The 23,214-nt window shown below is 42.7% G+C and overlaps 1 protein-coding gene across 1 annotated transcript in view; it reads right to left on the minus strand.

Moving 5' to 3' along the window:
* Positions 1-23,214, minus strand: part of LOC124605690 (serine/threonine-protein kinase meng-po) — a 373,132-nt gene that overhangs the window by 285,065 nt on the left and 64,853 nt on the right. The window contains exon 2 of the mRNA XM_047137545.1: positions 9,490-9,702. The gene's annotated coding sequence lies outside the window, so the exon portion shown is untranslated. The remainder of the gene's footprint in view (positions 1-9,489; positions 9,703-23,214) is intronic.

A 23,214-nucleotide genomic window follows, 5' to 3' on the forward strand; every position in this document is an offset into this window, starting at 1 on the left:
CACCCTGAGTTAGATATCACAGTAACAGCGTTAAAGTGAGAATTGAAGAACTTTGTCTCAACCAGCGCATTAACCTGGATTTCCTGCTTTGAGTGAGGAGGCGCTGGAGAATCAGCCGACCCAAGCAGAGGAAGGCAACTCCCAGATTGTAGACCAATACCGTAATTTTTGTACGCTAGGAAAAAGACGCGATACAAAATATAATGCACTTCAGATTTTTCAGCCCCCTGCCCGTAATCAACAAGATATTTATCTGCAAGGGGGTAAAATAACATTAGATTCAATCTGGCAAAGGAGCAAGCTGACGTTATGAACTGGTACAGCACAAGGGATCATTTGATAGGCGTGAACAAATTACAGAACGGAGCAGTGAGTATGGATTACCACTTTTCTGATAATTGTAGATTCTGAGACAGCTTCTCATTCAGTTTCAACTGAAGTTAGGCTATTTGAGAATCAATGCATCGATTCTATACGCGTTAGCATATTAAAGAATGTATACATATGTTACAGCATCCAATAAACTTCATCAGACTAGTGGGAGAAGAATCAGGCAAGCAGATTCCATATCGCCTAAACTATTTTCAGCACTCGTTAACAAAACATTCGGATCCTTAAAACGAGAAGAGAAATGTACGCTTGTTAATGTGACATACCTGAATCACGTTCATTTTACTGATGCCACTTTAGTGTTTGCCTCTGGGGTACATGAACTTCGACAACGAAAGGAAGGACTTAATAGAGCACGTTTGAAAGTAGGATTGAAAACCTGTTACAAGTAGACTAAGGCAACGATGAACCAACATAACGAAAATAAAATGGTACGAGTTAATACTATCAAGTCTTATGTCCAAGTGATTTGTTTTTATTTTTAGGGCAGACAATGACTGGATGAACGACAAAAGAAATCAAGAATAGAGTAGAACTGCCCATAGCGCTGTTTGCAAACTAAGTAGGCTTTCAGATGTTAAGCTTACAGTGTCTCTAAAAAGAGAAAATTACAATCTAAGTGTATGACCGGTGCTGAGTGATGCTGTGGGACTTGGACCTCTAACGCGAAAACAATTCAAAAATTGGGGGTCGCTCAGTGAATCATGCAGTGGCATGTGTAGGGAACTACTAGGAGACACAGAGAAGCAAATAATCAGTAATCAGGAAACAGAATGGAACGGAAGACGCAGTTATGACTGCAACCAGATTGAAATGGAGATGACCGGGACATGAATGGCAGATGGACCAACTAAGTTCTTTGCTGGATTCCGAGGGAGAAGAAAAGACTAATATGATGACCTAATCGAAGATGGGTTGATGACATTACAATATGTGCAGGAGAAATACGCATGATTAAATCTAAACGCCTGTACTGCGTAGCAATGTGAAGGACAGACCTTTATCCCACAGCGGATATCAAATGGATGATGATGACGACAATGGCGTTGACGACGACGATGATGAAGATGATGACGATAACTGATGACACTAGGCAAGGGAAAACAACGTCACCACTAGCCGGCCGAAGTGGCCGTGCGGTTAAAGGCGCTGCAGTCTGGAACCGCAAGACCGCTATGGTCGCAGGTTCGAATCCTGCCTCGGGCATGGATGTTTGTGATGTCCTTAGGTTAGTTAGGTTTAACTAGTTCTAAGTTCTAGGGGACTAATGACCTCAGCAGTTAAGTCCCATAGTGCTCAGAGCCATTTGAACCAAACAACGTCACCAGTGAAACTTATAAGTTTGGAAATTTGGATCTCTTGATTGTTCTACAGTAACATTTGCTTCAGAAACTTGTTTATTGTAAAACAATCGATCCTCGCTGTTAATGTGTGGCCTACCCCAGCTAGACGAGTGCATGGGATAGTTAGTTTCCATTCTGAAGGTTAGGTACTCCGTTTACGTAATATTTTGTAACTATAACAGCATCCGTTTACAGTTGAAATAAGTCAACTCATATAGATACCTGTGTATAATAGTTTGTAAGTATATGTAATGGAATGATCCCATACACTGAGGGGCGGGAAAGATTTGGGTTGGCAGTTTGTGCCTTGGCACGAGGGCCATAGGACTCCACCTCGCTGCACGTTTCCCCCACCGCCACGGCCCGCCGCGTGAGCGCTTGGAGGGGGGATGTGGAGTGGGAAAATACGAACGCGCCGCATTTAAATGGCAGTGCAGTCGCACTTTCTGCTATATTTCACATTTCTCAACAACATAGATTACCAAAAAGAAAATCGCTATTTTTTAATCGTTTTGGCGCTCCGAAGACATACTGTAATTGTTGTCTGTTTCAAACTGTCTGCATACGGATAGCCAAAAACATTTTCACAGGTTTCCGCACTCTGGTTCCCATGCAGTCGTGATTTATTTAGTTTCATAATCGAAAAAAACATTTATGACACTTATATGCCACTCGAAATATTGCAGCGCGTGTGCAGCCTCATTGTGGAGACGTGAAAACTACCTGAGGAAAGCAGTGTAGACGTCCTGGACAGTTTTAACGTAAAAGGTTTTGTCATTAAAATGGGTATCAGTTACATGCACACATCCACAGAACTCTTTCAACTGAAACGGTAAAAGGTCTCGATAACAGCAAAATTTTCAGGCAGCTATCCTTCACAAGGCCACAATGAATATTTCAACCTCGCAGTTTCTTTAAGTACAGTACGAGCAGAGAACTGAACTGAACTGAATTTCTCAGAATGTGCTGAAAAGCATCCCCATCAAATCAGAAAGAAGTTGTTTTCGGTTTGTTGGCAGTGTGCAGTCGAGTCGATGTGTGCAACCCATTCCGAATGTTTTAATTTTCGTTCCTGCGCTCCTTTTTCTCGCATACAATCAACAATAGCGAGTTTTGTATCGAAAAATTGTTCCAGACTTCCCCGTTAACTCAACCAACGTACATACCAGTAATATATAAATTCTCCATAGTCTTCGTTCATTTCCATTGAAAACTGTTGAAACTGACAGTGAAATAATGCGTGCAACTTCAGAATTTTACTATTCATACCACCAATTTCGTCTCGTGCTTCAATGCGCAAGTTTAGCACAAAGTACTTCTCGAAGTACTGAACGACGAATCTCGTCTTTCGATCGTTGTGGTTCTTTGCTCCTTATTTGCCAACTAAATCTTTAAATTGTACACGGTACTGTAAAATCGTTTCATAGCAAATCTGCAGCAGCGTTGCTTAGACGAGTGCGTAATAAATATTGAGAATTTTCATCCCTCTCTTCTATCATTTCCATTCATTTTAGGCTTGTGTCGATAGGTCGCCAGACAGAGCGTGACATTTGGCACAGACTGCCGTTCAGTTGGAGAATACTGGGAAAATCTATTGAGTCTTCAAAGGAGTTGCTTATAAAATAGTCGTGCGACCCATCATAGAATATTGCTCAAGTGTGTGGGACCCGTAACAAATACGACTAACACGAGACATTGAATGTATACAAAGAAAGGCAAAGCTAATGAAAGCAGATTTGTTTGACCCATGGAAGAACGTCAAGGACGTTCTCAAAAACTTGAACTGCTAGACTTTTAAAGACAGATGCCAATCATTCCGCCGAAACCTACTTACAAAGTTTCAAAAATCAACATTAAGTGAGCAAAATTATAAAGAATGTAGCAACGAGTCCCGGAAACATAATTTATTTATCTTGTTGCAAATCGATTTCGACTGATATCTGTCATCATCGGTGCATTTTTCTAACCAATACATGCCATAAGCAAAAGTACTGTCCTTGGCAGATTTGTATTTCATAATAGAAATCTGCCAAAGACAGTACTTTTACTTATGGCATGTATCGGTTAGAAAAATGCACCGATGATGACATATCAGTCGAAATCGATTTGCAACAGGATAAATAAATTATGTTTCCGCTACTGGTGGCTACATTATTTATAATTTTATATTCCACGATCGCTGCACAGAAAGGGAACCTTATGGAGCCCAACATTCCTTAAGTGAGCAGTCTAGCAATGTACTATTACCCCCCTACGTATTACTGCTGCAGGGACGGCATAGATAAGACTAGGCTAATTAGAGTGCTCACCAGTGTTTCTTTCCGTACTCTAGTACGTGGTACAATAGAAGCATCCTCTGGCACTCCGAGCGAGGTGGCGCAGTGGTTAGCACACTAGACTCGCATTCTGGAGGACGACGGTTCAATCCCGCTTCTGGCCATACTGATTTAGGTTTTCCGTGAGTTCCCTAAATCGCTCCAGGCAAATGACGGGATGGTTCCTTTGAAACGGCACCTCCGATTTTCTTCCTTGTCCTTCCCTGATTCGATGAGACCGATGACCTCGCTGTCTGGTCTCCTCCCCCAAAACAACCCCAACCCATCCTCTGGCATGTACTTCAAAATGATACCAGAGAGTAGCTGTTTATGTACACGTAGACGCAGAGTGCAGGCTGCCTCTTCCCTTGACACACGAATGTGCGCCTCCTGTGTGGAAGACACACGGTTCAGTCACATTAAAGCGACCACCTGCCAAAGCCTGATTAACCGCCCTTCGCAGCGCGGGCGTGCAGGGAGTCGGTGAGGTTCTGCAATACACCGACACGGATGTGGAGCCATGCCAACTCAAAATCCTTGGCCAGCTGCGCTAGGTTTTTTGATCGGGAATCCGTAGCGCAAATAGCCCGATCGAGGTGGCTGCACAGATTCTCGTCTGGGTCTAGATCCGCGGAATCTGATTGCAAAAGGAGAACGGTAGACTCACTCTGGTGCTCTTCGAACCACGCACGTACATTTCCAATAGTATGACACGTTGCGTTGTTTTACTGGTAGATATAGAAAAAAAAACTGCATGTAGGTCTGGATATGGTCTCCAAGGATAGATGCATACTTGTGTTGATTCATAGTGCCTTCCAAAATCGCGAGATCAGCCAGGGAATGCCACGGAAACATTCCCCAGACCACAACGCTCCCACCTCCGTCCCGAACCATTCCAACGATTGTTGCAGGGCCGTACACGTCAACGGCCATCTATCTGTCGGATCTTAGAATATGACTCATCTGAAAAGGCCACTCAGTGCACGTCTCGTTGCAGTACTGGAGTGCAAATATCAGCCTTCGTCACCGATGAACAGAGTCAGGATGGGTGTACGAACCAGGAGCCTTCTGCGGAGGCCCGCATCCAGCAACGTCCACTGAACGGTGGTTGAGGAGACACTGTTGGTAGCGCCTTGGTTCATTTGCGCAATTAATTGCTCAACAGTTGTGCGCCTACTCTGCAACTGCCATTCACCCCTGTCATCTATAGACTGTAGTGCACCACAGATGCTTCGGTGCCGGTTTTGAATAGCACCATATCACATGCACGGTATATTTTCTCCAAGATGGTACTCGATAAATTACAAACAGCCCTAGCGGTTCTAGGCGCGCAGTCCGGAACCGCGCGACTGCTACGGTCGCAGGTTCGAATCCTGCCTCGGGCATGGATGTGTGTGATGTCCTTAGATTAGTTAGGTTTAAGTAGTTCTACGTTCTAGGGGACTGATGACCACAGATGTTAAGTACCATAGTGCTCAGAGCCATTTTGAACAAACAGCCTTTTCGGTAACGCTTCCAGCCATGGTCCCACAGCCAGTGATCATATGGAAGCCAGAAAAATCGGTTCCCCCCCCCCCACCCATCCCCCCCCCCCCCCCGACACAATTTATATTCCCTCCACCGCCAGTGCCGCTACCTGCTGTCTGTAAGTGGTTATTTCACGTTGACGTCGAACATAGGCAGTGATCACATTAATGTGACTGGACGGTGTAGTTTACAGACATTCAGGCTGCTGGAAGAGACCAGTAGACTGTCAGTGAGGAAAATTTTTCAGATGTGTCCCAAGATCTTGTCTGCATAGGAAATCATATCCCGAGCGACTTACGTTGTACAGGGTGTTTATAAATGAATATCGGGGTTTTAACGCTTTATAATATTTATTACATTAAACTTAGAGTTATAAATGATATGCCAAATGAAAGAGCAACTCAAACAGTTTTACCAAGAACTTTATAAATGTTCAATGTGAGCACCATTTGTCACACGGCACACATCAAGTCTATAGCCCAAGCACTGGATAGGCCGCAATGGGCCCAATGACAGGACTTGCTTTGCATGGCCTGCACGTTCACCCGACCTAACGCCATGCGATTTTTTCCTTTGGGGCTTCATCAAGGATCGTATGTACGTGTCTCCGCTACCAGCAGACCTCCCTGAACTAAGAAACTGGATTGAAGCAGCTGCTACTACAACCACTGAAGACACACTTATCAACGTTTGGGAAGAACTCGGCTATACACTTGATGTGTGCGGTGTGCCAAATGGTGTTCACATTGAACATTTATAAGGTTCTTGGTAAAACTGTTTGATTTGCGCTTTCATTTGACATTTCATTTATAATTGTAAGTTTAATGTAATAAATATTATAAAGCGTTAAAACGCCGATATTCATTTATAAAAACCCTGTATTTGTGCCTTACATTAGAAAGTTCGCAGAAGAACTTATTCCTGTGTACCGGAAGCAAGTTTTGGGATTCGAAGGGAGGTACCATGTCTCGGGTTCACTCCTATCAGCTATCTTCAGATAGCATCGCAGCACCATGTTGAAGTCGTGCGCCGCTGTCGTCTGCGACCGCAGCGTATCCCAAAGCGACGTAGTGACTCTTGCCAACCGTTTATTATTCGTTTATTTGCTGCCTCATTCGTGTTTTTGATTGGTCTGTGGCTAAATATTCGTGATTTACTTAGCTAAAAAGTAAGTGAATTGTCATACTTTGTTATGAAACGTTTTTATATACAGACAGTTGTTAAGTTACACGAAATTAATAAAATAAATAGTTTTCCAAAGTGCCTTGTGGTCAATTAAAAGTATATATTGTGACTGAAATGATATGAAGACAATCTGTATTGGTCTCGTGTGTCCCGCTGCGTGGTATCGTTTTAGGAACACCTGTTTGAGCAGCAGCGTACTTTGCAGTCATTTTCAAAAGATGTCTGTAGAGTGGGTGTCTTTATTACCTCGAGCTTCCCTTATACTCTCACCCCCATCCCATTATCCCCTAGCCGACCACACGTGGCGTCTGGCGGAGCATTGGAGGAAAGACGCGATCGCCGAATGCTGGGCGCGAACTCCACTCCTTCAGAGCTTCCGCAACTCTATCGAGCATGGAAGTCGCTCTCAGCTTATATGACTTCAGTTGACTTCGGTTGTCTGACCGCTGGGACTGGCGTTTTACTGAGACTGAAGTCAACGTCTCCACTGATCAGGCCGGCGGTCACTCGTATCTCAAGAGCCTCCTCTTACACAATTTTGGTAAACTTTTTGGAAAGCAGTGATCAATTAATTGTTATATTTTGACTAAAGTTCAGTCTTGATCACATCGAAACCGGTTACCTATATCATTAAAACATACATGATGTGATCAAGACTGAACTTTAGTCAAAATATAGCCTCCTCTTAGTACTTTCGTTTATTTATATTACACAGAGTTCCCTGTAGGCAAGCAGTATAAAGGAGGTGCCATGTAGTGAACGCGCTCATGCTACAGGCAGCACCTAGAGATGACGCTAAAGTACACAGTCGATGTATTATTTTTCGTTAACGACTGCACCCCACTGGACGCCCGACTGCAAAACAGGCAGCTGATTCGCCAAGAGAGCTTAAGATCACACACAATATGACGACAATAGTTGAATGATAATTGACATGGAATGCAGTTTTCCCAAGGCAGTTGTTTAGTACAAAAACATAAAAAGGGGAAGAGACAACACAATAATATTGATAAGTAATAGTGATGAAACTGCATCATACTATGGTTGCCCAATGTGTACAGTCGCTTATCTGCACTGCAGTGTCTGCTAATATTCTTCAGTTTGATATGTGTTTGGAAGTTATTTCTTTCTGCACCTGTGTTTAATAAAAGCCTTATTACTGCGATCGATTCGCGGAAACGTCTTGTTCAAGTTTTGCTCTAGACATTGCAAGTGTCAGGTTTACATGTGAAGTTTTTATTATTAACATTCTTATCTGATAAATGCACCTTATCCACTACCTGAGCCATGAACATGAGCCGCTTCTGTGGTTTGACAGCGTTCCAATTGATCCACACTGAGCACCATAATATAATTCATTATAAAATCAGAATCCGAGCCCCGTTCTATTTTTGAAAGCAGAAATCATAATCCACTACTGCCTTTCTGGGCCTATCGTAGCTTCACCAGACCCCCTTCGCCGTCACTTTTCAGGGCTCCTGTAGGGCCTTAACATCTACTGTAGCGGTCCCGGACACATGCAGTCCCCACTGTACCTCGCTCCTACAGGCAATCCCCTACTTCATGCCGTTGTCCATCTCCCACGAATTGGACGAGCATTGTAGTGATGGATGACATAGTGAGTACAGTAGCACAAGTAATTGGTGAAAGGAGGATAAAAGCTATGGTGTTTACAGATGATCTGATGATTTGGGGGAATAAGGAGGAAGTACTAGAGCAGTTGGACGTATGGGAACGAACAGTACAAGAATATGGGATGAAATTTAATATAAGTTAGAGTGAGATGATTATCACAACAAGACAGAAGGAGAGAGGAACAACTGAAATAACAATTGGTGGGGAACGATTGAGGAGAGTAGAGTGTTTCAACTACCTAGGAAGCCTGATACAGGAAGATGGAAAAAACGACAGAGAAATAAACGAGCGGGTGAGAAAAGCAGAAGCATTTGGGAAGAGTGTCAGAAGCCTGATATGGAGAAAGAATGTATCCCAAATCAGTAAAAAGGTTATATGCCGGTCATACTATGTGCCGATCCTGACATACGCATCAGAAACCTGGGTTATGAAAGGAAGAGAGCAACGCAACGCACAAGCTAGTGAGATGAAATTCTTGAGAAACAGTATTGGAGTGACAAAGATAGACAGATTAGGAAATGAGAAGATCAGAGAGTTAATGAAGGTGGAACCACTACAGGGGGAGATAGAGAAATCAAGGCTGAGATGGTATGGACACGTTAAGAGAATGGAGGAGAAGAGGATACCGAGGAGGATACACGAGATGAAACTAGAAGGGAAGAGACCAAGAGGAAGACCGAGAGACAGATGGCTGAAAGGAGTAGAGGAATGCGTCCAGAAGAAAGGAGAAGACTGGACCAAGGTGAAGATGGAGTGATGGTGGCAAGGCAGAAGACGATGGAGAGGGCTATGTTCAATACAGACCCGACCAGAGGCTGGAAACTGTTCAAAGTGATGATGATAAAATCAGATTCTTTTGTTACCAGCTTGTTACGTTGCTTCCCTTCCCAACTGCTGGGTACTAGAACACAGTCAGATACTGACTCCAACTCTCGGTAAGTAGGTGACGATGTGCGATGTACAAGTCGCGAGCCATTTTCGTTATGCGGGAGTAACCTAAAGTGCGTGGTATGGTGATGGAGTACCTGTGGGACAGTTATGCGCTCGCGTGCGGTGTTTCGGGCTGAAGCTGTTTTGTGCGTGGCTTAGCTTACCGGCAGCAGCTAGGCAGTAGGCGGTCGCGAAGCTGTCTATTAATAGGCAGCCGAGTCCAACTGCTCGAGGCGGCGACAGACGAGGAAACGCGACGCGACGCGACAGACAATGGCCCCACTCTGGTTCACTTGCGAAACCAAAACCTCGTCTCACCGGCACACACCGTCCTCTGCCTCATCCTCCACCAGCGAGTCCGGAATCTTCAGGAAAATCTGGAAAACACACGCCAAATGTTCAGCACAGTCAAAAAAACACAATGAGACATATGTATATGTATATCACGATTTGATTATATTAGGTGCTCCCTAAGACATTAATATGTTTCCCTATTGTCGAAATGTTCAAGCCTGCAATAAACAAGAGTTCTACGAAAGGACGTGACAATGTGACTTTTCGAGCTACACGGAAAAATCAACTGATGTACAGATTATACTGATAAGATTGACGCAAATCAACATTTACGGAACTATCGCTAGTTTTCTGTAGCTCTCAAACTAAAAGTTGGCACGACAATTAATACGTAAAATTGTCTCATCACAAATATTTCACGAAGCTACTTTGTCAAAGTGAAATACATTGTCGCAAAATCAATGACAATACTAGTAGATAACGAAGCTAGAGAGGGTCGTCATTATGGAGACACCATACTTCCTCAGTTTTTACATGCATCAGGAAGTCATCTAAACACATTATAAATTAAGCTGCCCTTCCGCGTTTTCCTGTCTGTATGTGAAGGCCTCAGAAACTACTGCAGGAATTTTGATACGGTTTTCGCTAACAGACAGGCTGATTTCACGAGGAAGCCATCTGTACACCATTACATATTAAAAACGAGTAGTCCAGCCGTACATACTTACTGCTACATACTTAAGAGATTGTAAATCCGTCTTTCCAGCTATTAAAGCGCATTTTTTATTTTATCTAAAACAATGTTAGTGGTCCATTGATGAAGTTCTAAATGAATCAGACGAAATTCATAGGCTAAAATACGCCATTTTTAATAGTAGTAAACACCGATTTGAAATACTTTATGTAGTTAAACAGCAATTGCGGACAGCATGGTCTCACTAATACAGAATAGATACGTGTGTGTGTGTGTGTGTGTGTGTGTGTGTGTGTGTGTGTGTGTGTGTGTGTGTGTGTGTGTGTGTGTGTGTGTGTGTGTGTGGAGTGAGGGGGGGGGGGGGGGGGAGAGGACAACTAACGACAAATAAGCATAACTTTGGATTGCATGAGCCAAAACTTTAAGCTAGGTATACACGCAAGAGGTTTTCACGACCAGACAGCTTTTTGCGAGTAATAAGTGTCGTGTAAACAGCGTCGAGAGAGCTCGCCGGCAATGTCCGAGAGTGGGGCAAGATGTCAGATAGCCGCACTCTGCGAGTTTAGACCTCTGATGTAGACAGCTCTCAGGCAAGAGAAACTGCGCAAAAAATTTGTCGGGAGAGCTGAGAGTGTTGACCGGCGATATTGCTTCGCATGTTTGTGCCGTATTTCACAGTTCGTTCACTATCACAACTTAGTAATATATTTCTCCGTACTCATGCAGATATTAAATCAAAAGCATCCACGAAATTGCATGTTTTGGGCCATGATGATCGAAGAAATCACCAGTTTTGACTGTAAAAGAACAGCACGACAGTTAGCCTATTTCGGAAGTTCTAGACTTAAACAATGATACGTAGCAAATAACATACAAAAACGTCATAAACATATTATATAGAATCAACAAACAAAAATAAAAAATTGTCACCGTAGAGACTCGATCCCACGACAATATGAATAACATAATAGCGCGCTACCTACTACGCCACATGAACACTACAACACGCCCATGTAGGCTTTCACGGCCGGCGTCTTTGCCAGTAAACACTTCCGGGCTAAGTTGCCGTGATCGATCTGTAGAAACTCTTCTCCCTGACATTTCGTTCTCAACTACGGAGAACATCTTCCGAGGTGAGTCGACGACTGGCTGCTAGGAGCTGGGGCCGCCGCTTATATGGAGATCGTAGAGGGCGCCACCACACGTCACGTGGCGTCGATGTGTGGCTATCTCTGGCTATCGTCTGTTCTCTCGATTGCAGGCAATCGATTGTCACGTGATTGATGCAACGTCGACCGTCATATATTGTTCAATTTTAATCCTTCTTATTTACGATTGAAATTGTATTGATGTTTGTGGATTTCAATTGCCTCTCTATACATACGTGTATAATAATGCGACGTCCTCGCTAGCACGCTTGTCTCACCAAATTTTATTTCGTGATCTCCATGCTTAAAAACATGTTCCGCTACTGCCGATTTGTCGATATGTCCCAAGCGACAGTTTCTCTTGTGCTCCGTCAACCGTGTGTTGATGCTTCTTTTTGTAGTTCCTATGTAAACCCTGCCACAACTACACGGAATTTTATATACCCCTGGGGTGGCTAGGGGGTGACGAGCATCTTTTGTTGATCTTAGGTATTCACTAATTTTCTTAGTAGGCCTGAAAATAGTCTCCACCTGAAATTTGGCTAGTACTTTTCCAATGCGATGAGTGATGTTATGGATGAACGGAAGAAATACTTTTCCAGCTGATGGTTGTTGCTGTCTCCTATTTTTAGGCATTTTTCTACTTGGGTGAAGTGCACGGTTACTCTCGTTTTTCGTATAACCATTTTTCGCAAAAGCCATTCGTAAATGATTTAGTTTTTCTTGTAAGTAGCCTGGTTCACAAATATTATTGGCCCTGTCCACTAGTGTTTTTATGACCCCCCCTCTTTTGCCTAGGGTGGTGGTTTGAGTTCTTATGGAGGTAGCGATCAGTATGTGTACCTTTCCTGTAGACCTTATGGCCTAAGGTCCCATCCGCCCGTTTGATTACTGATACATCCAAAAAGTTAAGTTGTCCGTTCTTCTCTTTTTCCATAGTAAATTTGATCATTGGGTTGATGCTATTTAAGTGCACCAGGAAATCATTCAAGTCTTCTTCCTCATGATTCCATATTACAAAGGTATCATCAACATACCGATACCACTTCGAGGGGCTTTTTTTGGCCGACTGCAGTGCTTGATGTTCAAAATATTCCATGAATAAATTCGCAATTGCGGGGTTTAGGGGGTTTCTCATGGCTACCTCATCAATATGTTCATAAAATTCACCATTGTACTGAAAATAGGTCGAGGATAGACAGTGTTGGAACAAGGCCACTATATCAGTAGGGAACATATCGGCTATATGAGAGAGAGCTTCATCAACTGGAACCATAGTGAACAAAGACACTATATCAAAGCTGACAAGGATGTCATTAGGACCGACAGTAATTTCCCTCAATTTCTCAATGAAGTGTAGAGAGTTTTAATATGACTCTCAGTTTTGCCTATTTAAGGTTGTAACAAAGAGGCAAGGTGTCTGGCTAGTTCTTGGGTAGGAGCTCCAATTGCGCTGACTATTGGTCTCAAAGGAGTATCAGGCTTATGTATCTTTGGTAATCCATATAATCTCGGAGGATAAGCCTTCGTTTTACAAAGATACTTTTTAACTTCTGTAGGAATGGAAGACTGTTTTATCAGACGATTGGTGGCATTCAGCACATTCGTTGTGGGGTTGGTGGCATTCAGCACTTCACCCAAGTAGAAAAATGCCTAAAAATAGGAGACAGCAACAACCATCAGCTGGAAAAGTATTTCTTCCGTTCATCCATAACATCACTCATCGCATTGGAAAAGTACTAGCCAAGTTTCAGGTGGAGACTAATTTCAGGCCTACTAAGAAAATTAGTGAATGCCTAAGATCAACAAAAGATGCTCGTCACCCCCTAGCCACCCCAAGGGTATATAAAATTCCGTGTAGTTGTGGCAGGGTTTACATAGGAACTACAAAAAGAAGCATCAATACACGGTTGACGGAGCACAAAAGAAACTGTCGCTTGCGACATATCGACAAATCGGCAGTAGCGGAGTGTGCCAGAACATGCTTCGTAGGTACAATATGTGTAACAAGTTTGTGGTCGCCACATCGTGCTGCTGTTGTAATGCATCAGTACTGTTCTGGACGTACAGTATGCTGGGTTCTTTTTGTTCTGGAATAATGTAAATACGCAATATTTTAGTGTTAATGCGAACAAAAGTGCGTAACTGATAAATGAATATTTCGTTATATTTCCTTTTAATTGTTGCCTAATAATTGTGCTCAAACAGAAGTGGATGAATTAAACATCTGAACTGAAAGCGACGTAGAACGGAAAGGGAACGTTTCCGGACATCGGCTCTTATTCAAAATGTTATGTACTTACTCCCATCTACAAGTTCTAGAAGTATATAACGGAAATTTCCGAATACCCTTTATTATCATATTGGGCGTTGAAGAGATCTTCAGGAATTACGAGTGGTTCCTTAAGTTAATATAAGTAAAAACATTCAAATAAACGTATGTTCGGAAACGCTCCATTTATCAGATATCCGCCCTATTTGGTTTTTGGACGTGTGTGGGTATCAAAATGAATTTGTTGTAGTATTATTTTATCGCAATTGTTACTCTACCGAATATTAAACAGAATAAAAGTAGCTGATGCTGGAAATAGTAGTAACAGAAGTAGCCTGTCTTTAACATTAATGGTTTTACATGTGATAGATGGCGATTTAGGATACTATTATAAAGAGTATTTCTTCCATATTCATCGCTGTCATTCTTGTAAAATATCCATATTGTTGTGGGTTTTTCCATCACACGCTCTACAATGACATTCTTGCATACTCAAAAATCATCCCCGCCGAATCCTCTCTATTATTCACCAGCAACACTGTCGTTTCCTTTTTTTACTTGCCAGTAAAGGAATTAAAATTGCAGCTGCAGGTCGCCGCTCTTCCATCTCAAACGCTTCCTTCACACACAAAACTAGGACAGAAAAATCTCGCAGAGAGAGAGAGAGAGAGAGAGAGAGAGAGAGAGAGAGAGAGAGATTTGTGAGCTCTCACAGACACTCTCACCTCGCTACGTGGATACACTTCCGACATCTGCTCTCGCAAGACTCTCAGACACTGACAAAGTATTCGGAAGGAACTATTAGATACTAACTATCAGCAATAAATTCGCCCGTAGTGTAAACAATTCTGCGAGTGCTACCACAGAACACAGATGCAAGATGAACGCCCTTTCCTGTGGTGAAGGACCGGCAGGCGTGTGCTCTGACACTCCACCTCTTGGATACCTACGGCACCTGTCGCAGTATCAGTCTCGCTGCTGTTTCCTGTCTGTTTGTTTACTCACTGCCTCATCTCGCCTTTCTGTTGGGTTTGCTTTGTATTTGTTTGTTTGTTTACATAAATGACCGAATTATTTCAATCATTATTTCAATAATATAGGGACGAAGTGCTCAGATTAAAAGGGGTGCAAGACAGGGGTGGAGCCTTTCGTCCCCACTATTCAATGTATACATAAAAGTAGCAATGACGGAAATAAAAGAAAGGTTCAAGAGTGGAATTAAAATTCAAGGTGAAAGTATATCAGTCTTAAGATTTGCCGACAGTATTGCTATGAAAGTGAAGAAGAATTGCAAGGTGTGTTGAATGAAAAGAACAGTCTGATGAATACAGAATATAGATTGAGAGTAAATCGAAAAAAGATGAAAGTAAAGAGAAGCAGCAGAAATGAGAACAGTGAGAAACTAAACATCGGGATTCGTGGTTAGGAAACACATGACGTTAAGGAATTCTGGTAGTCAGGCAGCAAAATAACCCATGAAGGACGGAGAACGGAGGACATAAAAATTAGACTAGCACTGGCAAAAAGGACATTCCTAGCCAAGAGAAGTCTACTAGTTCAAACGTAGGTCTTAATTTGAGGAAGAAATTTCTTAGAATGTGCCTTTGGAGCACAGCATTATATTGTAGTGAAGCATGGACTATGGGAAAACCGGAAAAGAAGAGAATCGAAGCATTTGAGATGTGGTGCTACAGATGAATGTTCAAAATTAGGTGGACTGATGAGGTAAGGAATGAGGAGGTTCTCTGGAGAATTGGCGAGGAAAGGAATATATCGAAAACAGTGACAAGAAGAAGGAACAGGATGGTAGGACATCTGTTACGACGTGGGGGAATATCTTTGATGGTACTAGAGGAAACTGTAGAGGGTAAAAACTGGAGAGGAAGACAGAGAGACTGGAATACATCCACGAAGTAATTGAGGACGTAGGTTGCAAGTGCTACTCTGAGATGAAGAGGCTGGCACAGGAGAGGAAATCATAGCGGGCAGCATCAAACCAGTCCGCAGATCGATAACTAAAAAAGAAATGGTAACGTTGTGAACAAAGTTCGATAGTTCATCCATACTGGGAATCGAGAATCTCGAAGATTTTGCCTCTTATCGATATCGATACTGGTGAGATATCAGAACATGTGCCATAAACTGCTGTATATTTTGATTGCATTTGCGTTGAAGCTTACATTTCTTACGCCACGGAGGGAACAGAGACTTTCGTATGTGATACAAATTTCAACTCGATGCACCGTTTCAGATAAAATGGGTCTTAACACATGGACAGAAATGCAGTGATAACATGACGAAAACGTTTTGTGTGTGATATAATTACAAATTAACAATTTTAGGATTTCTCGTTTACTTGTAAGGCACAATGTTGGTGCTTGTTAAATTTCATGATTCAAGGTCAAAGGGAAGTAGCCTATAGGTTTTGATCAGTAAGTTTGTGAGTATTATGTAACATAAATGGCGGTATCTTTTGAGTGGATTGTGTAACAAGTTTAACGCTTCTACACCGCCAAGGGACTATAGGTCCTAGTATGTGATATAATCTTCAACTTGATACGTCTGTCCGTTGCTGAGAAAAAGAGGTTCTTCGCAGTCAGGCAGAAAGATGGATGGATGGACAGACAGGAAAAAAGTGATCCTATAAGGGTTCCGTTTTTACTGCTCAAGGTACGGAACCCTAAAAAAATATACAGTGAGCGTCATGAATTTATGACTCCCGGTGTCTTTTCATTTCTTTAAGATTTGCTTTAATATCCAGTTTCGATTTGTATTGACAGCATAAGAAGAAGAGAAACATGAGGCCATACTCTATAGCAGATGCCTAAGATCAACTTCGTCATGGACAATCTCCAGCATATCTCACGTATTTTCTTGAGTATCGAACGGGGTATGAATCTCCTTCGACCTTTAAAAACAATTTCTATATGTTAGCTATATTGCGTAGACAGAATGTATGGCATAAAACCTACTAGACGTAAACTGGCCAGCGACTACGTTTTTCACTGCAAACTTTTCAAAATATGTACAGTGTTGTACTTTAGTTTGAATTATAACAATAACAATTGGCAATAACGAAAAGAAAACAAGTTCATTATCAAGCTGTGATGTGTGGTTATACTATGCGCAACTATTTTTATTTTTATTAATTTTTGTTTGACGGATACTTTCCTCAAAAGCGAATGAGAAAGATAGCGGAGAATACGCACGAATCCCAAAAGCATTGGTTTTTATTTTTTTCACGAAAAGTAAAAAGTTTTACTGAGAAACCAGCTACAGAGAGGGATGAAGATTTGCTTCGCCTACATAAAACAATTATTTTAGGCAAATTTGATAACCTGAAATTTCACTCCCCGTCTATCACACTTTCGAGTTGCACGCAGCGGCCAGCGTCCCTATGATTGTGGGTACTCAGGGGGAGTGGATGCTTGACACACCTTGTGCGACCCGAAGGCCACTCCGTTTACTTCCATGCTCTGTTAGCACTAGGTGAAAGTGGAAAACTGTCTGAGAGCAAGAAACTCTCACCTGCATCCCAGCCATTATGACCACTACCACCGGGGGATTGACTGCCACCTGGTGCCGTTGCGGAAAACGTAAAAGCGGAGCAAAGGCGAATGAGGGATCATCCTGACAACGGTACTGGCACCACATGGAGAAAACCCACTGACATGGAAATGGAAATGAGCGTTTGGCGTCATTGGCCGGGAGGCCCCTCGCGGGGCAGGTCCGGCCGCCATACCGCAGGTCTTATTACAGTCGGCGCCACATTGGGCGACCTGCACGCCGGATGGGGATGAAATGATGATGAACACAACACAACACCCAGTCCCTGAGCGGAGAAAATCTCCGATCCAGCCGGGAATCGAACCCGGGCCCAGAGGACGGCAATCCGTCACGCTGACCACTCAGCTACTGGGGCGGACATCCACTGACATAAGCGACTTTGACATAGGCTAGATTGCTATAGCTCGGGACTTGGGGGGAAGGAGAAAGCAGCATAGGCGTCTACCTGTGTCAAATCTGACGACAAGGTACAATGCTGATGCCTGCAAAAGTGTTTCGGAGCACACCATTCTGTGCACGTTGTTGAAAATGGGGCTTCGCTACAGAGGACCCTATGTGTTCTTATGTTAACCTAACGATATTGCCAATTACGTCTGCAGCCGATGCGGGGACATCGAGACTGAACCGTGGCTCAATGGAAACGAGTCACCTGGTCAGATGAATTGCGTTTCCTGTTGCACTAAATCGAGGGTCGTGTTCGGATACGCTGTCATCCTGGTGACCGACTGCTCGAAACAGGCATAGCCCCAAGGAACGCAGGCTGATGAGAGCAGTATTATGCAGTGGGGTCCGTTGGCGTTCACCTGAACTTCATTGGGGATTATGGTAATCACTGAAAGCACCATGACATCTGTAGACCACGTGGACATTACAGCGCGCCACATGTGTCCCTTCGTGCTTGATGTCATCTTCGACGGCGATGGCATCTTCCAGAATGTTACTCGTCCGTGTCACAAAACCGTAATCAAGTTACGGCGACTTGAGGAGCATTATAGTGAACTCGCCTGGATGTCTTTGCCACTAAATTCGCCTGATCTGAACCCGATGGGGCGCCTCTGGGACGCTACCAGGCGCCAGCTTCGCTCTCACAAACCACCGACCCGTAATTTACGGGAATTACGCAGACATCGGATACCATACAGCTCCAGAAACATACCAAGGACTTGTCGAATCCATGTCACGCAGAATCGCTGTTCCAAAGGTGGACCAACACGCTTGTTAGCGGGTGGTCATAATCTTTTGGCTCACCAATGTATATGATTTATTATCTGACGAAACATACAATAAGGATAAGGCATGCCGAGCACCCTTTACGGTGTGATGCAGGTATGAGGGGATAGCACAAAAAAATAATCGAAAACGAACGACTATTAGCAGCGAGTAGTACGTAGTTTTCGGGGTTGCTGGGCTTATGGCTACAGTGCTGATGACTTTTAACGACTGCGAGTGGAGATGATAGAAATAACACGGGAATCCTTGGAAAGATTTCAGCCAAATTTGGTATACATAACACGAGGACATGCAGCTTTACTGTATGATTAAATGATGATGGCGTCCTCTTGGGTAAAATATTCCGGAGGTAAAATAGTCCCCCATTCGGATCTCCGGGCGGGGACTACTCAAGAGGACGTCGTTATCAGGAGAAAGAAAACTGGCGTTCTACGGATCGGAGCGTGGAATGTCAGATCCCTTAATCGGGCAGGTAGGTTAGAAAATTTAAAAAGGGAAATGGATAGGTTAAAGTTAGATATAGTGGGAATTAGTGAAGTTCGGTGGCGGGAGGAACAAGACTTTTGGTCAGGTGATTACAGGGTTATAAATACAAAATCAATAGAGGTAATGCAGGAGTAGGTTTAATAATGAATAAAAAAAATAGGAGTGCGGGTTAGCTACGACAAACAGCATAGTGAACGCATTATTGTGGCCAAGATAGACACAAAGCCCATGCCTACTACAGTAGTACAAGTTTATATGCCAACTAGCTCTGCAGATGATGAAGAAATTGATGAAATGTATGACGAGATAAAAGAAATTATTCAGGTAGTGAAGGGAGACGAAAATTTAATAGTCATGGGTGACTGGAATTCGTCAGTAGGAAAAGGGAGAGAAGGAAACATAGTAGGTGAATATGGATTGGGGGGAAGAAAGGAAAGAGGAAGCCGCCTTGTAGAATTTTGCACAGAGCATAACTTAATCATAGCTAAGACTTGGTTCAAGAATCATAAAAGAAGGTTGTATACCTTGAAGAATCCTGGAGATACTAAAAGGTATCAGATAGATTATATAATGGTAAGACAGAGATTTGGGAACCAGGTTTTAAATTATAAGACATTTCCAGGGGCAGATATGGATTCTGACCACAATCTCTTGGTTATGAACTGCAGATTGAAACTGAAGAAACTGCAAAAAGGTGGGAATTTAAGGAGATGGGACCTGGATAAACTGAAAGAACGAGAGGTTGTAGAGAGTTTCAGGGAGAGCATAAGGGAACAATTGACAGGAATGGGGGAAAGAAATACAGTAGAAGGAGAATGGGTAGCTCTGAGGGATGAAGTAGTGAAAGCAGCAGACTATCAAGTAGGTAAAAAGACGAGGGCTAATAGAAATCCTTGGGTAACAGAAGAAATATTGAATTTAATTGATGAAAGGAGAAAATATAAAAATGCAGTAAATGAAGCAGGCAAAAAGGAATACAAACGTCTCAAAAATGAGATCGACAGGAAGTGCAAAATGGCTAAGCAGGGATGGCTAGAGGACAAATGTAGGGATGTAGAGGCTTGTCTCACTAGGGGTAAGATAGATACAGCCTACAGGAAAATTAAAGAGACCTCTGGAGAGAAGAGAACCACTTGTATGAATATCAAGAGAAAGCTTTTGACAATGTTGACTGGAATACTCTCTTTCACATTCTAAAGGTGGCAGGGGTAAAATACAGGGAACGAAAGGCTATTTACAATTTGTACAGAAACCAGATGGCAGTTATAAGAGTCGAGGGGCATGAAAGGGAAGCAGTGGTTGGGAAAGGAGTGAGACAGGGTTGTAGCCTCTCCCCGATGTTATTCAATCTGTATATTGAGCAAGCAGTAAAGGAAACAAAAGCAAAATTCGGAGTAGGTATTAAAATTCATGGAGAAGAAGTAAAAACTTTGAGGCTCGCCGATGACATTGTAATTCTGTCAGAGACAGCAAAGGACTTGGAAGAGCAGTTGAACAGAATGGACAGTGTCTTGAAAGGAGGATTTAAGATGAATATCAACAAAAGCAAAACGAGGATAATGGAATGTAGTCAAATTAAATCGGGTGATGCTGAGCGAATTAGATTAGGAAATGAGACACTTAAAGTAGTAAAGGAGTTTTGCTATTTAGGGAGTAAAAAACTGATGATGGTCGAAGTAGAGAGGATATCAAATGTAGACTGGCAATGGCAAGGAAATCGTTTCTGAAGAAGAGAAATTTGTTAACATCGAGTATAGATTTAAGTGTCAGGAAGTCGTTTCTGAAAGTATTTGTATGGAGTGTAGCCGTGTATGGAAGTGAAACATGGACGATAACCAGTTTGGACAAGAAGAGAATAGAAGCTTTCGAAATGTGGTGCTACAGAAGAATGCTGAAGATAAGGTGGGTAGATCACGTAACTAATGAGGAGGTATTGAATAGGATTGGGGAGAAGAGAAGTTTGTGCCGCAACTTGACTAGAAGAAGGGATCGGTTGGTAGGACATGTTTTGAGGCATCAAGGGATCACAAATTTAGCATTGGAGGGCAGCGTGGAGGGTAAAAATCGTAGAGGGAGGCCAAGAGATCAATACACTAAGCAGATTTAGAAGGATGTAGGTTGCAGTAGGTACTGGGAGATGAAGAAGCTTGCACAGGATAGAGTAGCATGGAGAGCTGCATCAAACCAGTCTCAGGACTGAAGACCACAACAACAACAACAACACGAGGTACAGATAAACAACTAACGGAGCGAATGAGCTAGTGTCGTAATGTGTGCGTGAGCTGTGATCGCGCATTGAAATATTAATTTTCCGGTTACTCTCTCATTCATATGCTTCTCACTTATTTTAAGTTGACAGACTGCTCTAAATAATTTACGACTGGGGAAGAAATGTGATCGCTGATAGCGAAAAAAACTTTACAATCTCAGTGTACATACACCGATCAGTTGATTCCTTATAACGAACCTCATCCATACTTACTTTTGTTCATCTCGCTATACACAGTCATTGAGATTTAAGGAGAACGCCCTCCTTTCCCGCCCCTTCCAATCTCCATCAGTAGTGACATCTCCTGAGGACCACCCTTTGGGCGTTCGAATGAGAAGTATGCGGTCCAACAACTACAGAAAAACGAACTGAACACAAACCCTACATTTCGCCTGAAGATGACGATCAGGAAATTCGTCGAAATGTGACGATAACATGACGCCACGACTCGGATGATAACACGAGAAATTTCATCAGAAATTCTTCGAGAAGACCTGCATTCCCATGTATCTTACTTGTTGGTCTGTTGTCATAATTTTAAGTACCCAAGTGATTTATTCACTTAAGGAAAAAGAATGAAACCTCAATTAACGAGGTAAGTGAAAATTAAGAATACTGAAAATGGTAGAATAACTAAGGCGTTATTCGTATGCATCTCACCACTACCAGATGTCTGGAATGTTTGGATAAACTACTATACTGTTTCAGATCAGGGATGTTTTTCACTTCATTACAGAACCGACTAGCCGGCCGCTGTGGCCGAGCGGTTCTAGGCGCTTCAGTCCGGAACCGCAGTGCTGCTAACGTCGCAGGTTCGAATCCTGCCTCGGGCGTGGATGTTTGTGATGTCCTTAGGTTAGTTAGGTTTAAGTAGTTCTAAGTCTAGGGGACTCATGACCTCAGATGTCAAGTCCCATAGTGCGCAGAGCCATTTAAACCATTTTGAACAAAACCGATTAGTTGGTACTCACTGTCAGGCAGTTTTTTATAGCACATGCTGTAAAATTATAAAATTATTATTTTGCGTAAATTAGTGTTCAGTTGAACTATTCGCTGCATTCTTACATTGACCGAGTTCTACACAGTGACATAAGCTGTTGTTCTGTTGAACGATACAGTGAAACAGACTAGTGCTAAGGTCAGATTTGATCTCATCTGCAACATTATCAGTGAGTTCTGCTCAAAAATTTTCAAATTAAAGCAGCAGCATATCGTCGTTGAACAGAGATATCCTCTAGAGTGGCAAGAAGTGGCATTTGTTTCCCACCCGCCCACGCCGCGACGGGTAGCCGTGCGGTCTGGGGTGTCATGTCACGGTCCGCCCCGTCGGAGGTTCGAGTCCTCCCTCGGCATGGGTGTGTGTGTTGCCCTTAGCGCAAGTTACTTTAAGTTAGATTAGGTAGTGTGTAAGCTAAGGGACCGATGACCTCAACAGTTTAGTCCCATAAGTCCTTACCAAAAATTTCCAAAATCCCCCCCCCCCTCACCCGTGGAACATAAGAGTATGTAGTTTTTATTCATTACAGAATTCTCATACTAGAAGTCAGTGGATAACCGTCCGTACTCGAGTTTTTGGTGTCACCTATAAAATTTAGTTCTTGTGGCATGAGAGGTCTCGAAACTGACATTCATATCAAATATGGCAATTCTGGAGATTTGCCCCCTGAAAAAATTTCTGGGATGCCTGTGTCCTTTAAAAATCAATACCGATTTAGCGCGTAAACGCAAAAGCGCGCGCAGCGTCTAACACTTATATCTATTAGTGGCAGGTTTTAAATTAGGTAACTGTGTACCTACGATTATTGAGTGTGTGTTGGTTATTAGTTAAAGTCATTTATTTGTGATAGGAAATTTAAAGTATTGTTATGTATAAAAAGAAAAAACTAAATGATGTCGTAAATAATGAAATTTTATAATATGTGTATATTT

The sequence above is a fragment of the Schistocerca americana genome, chromosome 3, assembly GCF_021461395.2.
Source record: "Schistocerca americana isolate TAMUIC-IGC-003095 chromosome 3, iqSchAmer2.1, whole genome shotgun sequence".
NCBI classification, from domain to species: Eukaryota; Metazoa; Arthropoda; class Insecta; order Orthoptera; family Acrididae; genus Schistocerca; species Schistocerca americana.